This window comes from Trachypithecus francoisi, unplaced genomic scaffold (assembly GCF_009764315.1).
Source record: "Trachypithecus francoisi isolate TF-2019V2 unplaced genomic scaffold, Tfra_2.0 Lachesis_group11, whole genome shotgun sequence".
NCBI lineage: Eukaryota > Metazoa > Chordata > Mammalia > Primates > Cercopithecidae > Trachypithecus > Trachypithecus francoisi.
Window position 1 is genome coordinate 106788294 of NW_022681456.1, and position 3616 is coordinate 106791909.

A 3616-nucleotide genomic window follows, 5' to 3' on the forward strand; every position below is an offset into this window, starting at 1 on the left:
GGCGTCTTATTTCATTTCCCAATCAGCTCCTGACATTCGTAAAAAACTTCAAAAGGTAGAGGATGGTTCTCAGGCACCAATACAAGACCTGGTTAAATTAGCCTTTAAGGTCTATAACACCAGAGAGGAGACGGCAGGCTCGCCTCGAACAGAAAGCACAGCTCCTAGCAGCGGCTTTACAGCCCAGTCGTAACCCCAGGCCAGAGAGCACACACACCGCAGACTCCAAGGCTACAAAAGGAGCCTGATTATATTGCGGCAAGGCAGGACACTATGCCAACAGGTGTCCACAAGGTCCCTGAGCCCCAACGCAGCCTTGCTATAAGTGCAAGGCATCAGGATATTGGGCCAGTGAATGTCCTAACCCTCGTCCACCAGCAACCCCCTGCCCTGCTTGCCAGCAGGGAGGACACTGGAAGTCTGATTGCCCCACCCTGAGAACAGGTGCTGCGTCTCCACGTGACCCCCTTTCCCAGGATCCTGGGAGCTCCTTCCAGCTCCTACATCTGGACGACGACAACTGAAGGTGCCGAGACTTGGGGACCCCCATCACCCTCGCCGAGCCGCGGGTAACTCTCCTGGTAGCGGGTAAGACAATTAATTTTTTTAATCAACAGCGAGGCTACCTATTCTGTTTTGCTGTCCTTCTCTGGACCTAGCCTTCCATCCAATATCTCTGTAGTAGGAGTAGACAGAAAGCCATCCACTCCACAAAAAAACTCCACTCCTTAATTGCTGCCTAGCTAACAACTACTTTGCGCACTCGTTCCTCATTATACCCTCATGCCCTACCCCCTTACTAGGCCGAGAAATCAGTTCAACTTTCCCCCACTCGCCTCAAACTTACTAAATTTTCTTAACTATCTCATACTCTCCAACCTTGCCAGGACCTTCCTTCTGGGTTTTGCCCATATTCCAACAAATGCTTCCATTCCTCATTCCTGTACTAATACTGTGCCTTATTTTATTCTTCTTCCGTACGTCCAATTACCAACCATAGGCCCTGACCTTAATGACGCCCCTTAAGAGCAGGAAGTAGCCAGACAGACCACGACGCACCTTATCACTATTACCAGTAAAAGGTTGGACTGTTTGGATGAACGGAGGCAAGATGGTGCACTTCCGGGTTCTTCTTCACCAACTTTTCCTGCGCGCGCGAAAATGCAGCCGGCACCGGGAAGGTGCAGACCAACCAGGCATGCGCCAGGTGACGTCAATCTGAAGAGACTAAGATTTACCTGGTCGCACCTGCGGAACACCCCCCCCCCACACGCCCATGCCCCGCCTATTGCCCTCCCACTCCTAGAAAAGCGGCTCCGGAAGGACGCCACGCACGACTTCCCAGCCCCACTCCTGTCGGGATGTCGGGACTGCCTCAGGAACCCCGCCCGAGAGCCCCACCGGGGGACTCTCTTGGCCTCCTTTTCTGGAGGCCAACAGACCTCTTCCTACCCACCTACTTCCCTGAAGCTAGGTGACCAAAGTAAATTTGCAGTTTTGCTCCTACCCTTGCCTACTCGCTGGTTCTTTTGTGCCTGCTCTGGTGGTCTTTAGAAAAACAAATCACTGGCTAATTTTTTTGTATATATTTTTAGTAGAGACGGGGTTTTACCATGTTGACTAGGCTGGTCTTGAACTCCTGACCTCATGATCCACCCTCCTCAGCCTCCCAAAGTGTTGGGATTACAGGTGTAAGCCACCATGCCTGGCTCATGAGACCCTATTTCTGAAAAAATAAGAGGTCTGTGAGAGGCTAATCACTTGAGTTCGGAGTTGAAGACCAGCCTGAGCAACATGGAAAAACTCATCTCTACAAAAAATACAAAAATTAGCTGGACATGGTGGTGCACATCTGTAGTTCCAGCTCCTCAGGAGATAAGGCAGGAGGATCCCTTGAACCTGGCAGGTTGAGACTGCAGTGAGCCAAGATCATGCCACTGCACTCCGGCTTGGGTGACAGAGTGAGAGCCCGTCTCAAAAAAAAAAAGTATGAAGAAGCTAAGCATGGTGGCTCACGCCTGTAATCCCAGCACTTTAGGAGGCTGAGGTGGGCAGATCACAAGGTCAGGAGATCGAGACCATCCTGGCTAACACAGTGAAACCCCATGTCTACTAAAAATACAAAAACAAAATTAGCAGGGTATGGTGGCAGGCACCTGTAGTCCCAGCTACTCAGGAGGCTGAGGCAGGAGAATGGCATGAACCTGGGAGGCGGAGCTTGCGGTGAACCAAGATTGCACCACTGCACTCCAGCCTGGGTGACAGAGCGACACTATGTCTCAAAAAAAAAAAGACTGAAGGATGAGAATGGGCCTGTGTAGGTGCGAGGGTGCGCACCAACCCTTGCCTAAGCCACTGCTCAGAACTGCCATGGGCACTGGCATTCACTCTGGACAGAGAGGCCATACTGCATGGCAGTATTTGGTCAGGAAAACAGCACAGGGTTTCAGGGGCTATGCAGCCCTGTCAGGGGTCAACCAGGGTCAAGGGCTGGCAGGCAGGGTGAGGAAAGAGCCACCTGATGTGTCCTTTCTACAGGCATCCCTTGCCTAGCCTTGCTGTTTCCCTTCAGCTGTTTTCATGAGTATTTCTTTAAGTTCTTTGGGAAACAGCAATAAACGTGCTGTGTTCTCCCTCAGGAAAACCCCAACCACTCCCTTGCTATTCCACATTGAGCAGCCCCTGCAGGGCAGCCTCACCCCTGGCTGTGGAATGTGCAAGTGCCCCTCTCACCTCTGCACTCCTGCTCAGTGTCACCCCAATACCCATTATGCAACCGGGAGCATGTGCAGCTCCCAGACCCTGCCCAGCAGGGGCACTGACCTATGACCTGAAGGAAGAAAGCATAGGCTAATGAGCAGGGCCAAAGACCCTTCTTTGGGAAGGGTCATGAGTGCTTCTTTGGGAAGGGTCATGAGAGGGAAAAGGACATGAGTGCTTAGACATGTGTGGCACACACATACTTGTATTTCCTCCCAGCTGTGTTCCTGCCCAGGGCAGCACCCACACTTGCATTTGGCTGACAGCCTCTCCTTTTCTGCTTTCTCTGGTGTTGCGAGAAGTCAGGGACCCCGAATAGAGGGACTGGCTGGAGCTGAGGCAGAAGAACATAGATTGCGAATATTTCATGGACATTTATCAGTTCCCCAAATTAATACTTTATAATTTCTTACACCTGTCTTTATTGCAATCTCTGAACATAAATTGTGAAGATTTCATGGACATTTATCACTTCCCTAATAGTACTCTTATAATTTCTTATGCCTGTCTTTAATCTCTTAATCCTGTTATCTTTGTAAGCTGAGAATGTATGTCACCTCAGAACCACTATTGTATAAATTGATTATAGAACTTGTGTGTTTGAACAATATGAAACCTGATTGTAAAACGTATGTTTGAACAATATGAAATCAGTGCACCCTGAAAAAGAACAGAATAACAGCGATTTTCAGGGAACAAGGGAAGATAACCATAAGGTCTGACTGCCTGCGGGGTCAGGCAGAATACAGCCATATTTTTTTCTTGCAGGGAGCCTATAAATGGACATGCAAGTAGGAGAAATATTGCTTAATTCTTTTCTCAGCAAGGAATACTAATAATTGATTCCCTGGGGAAG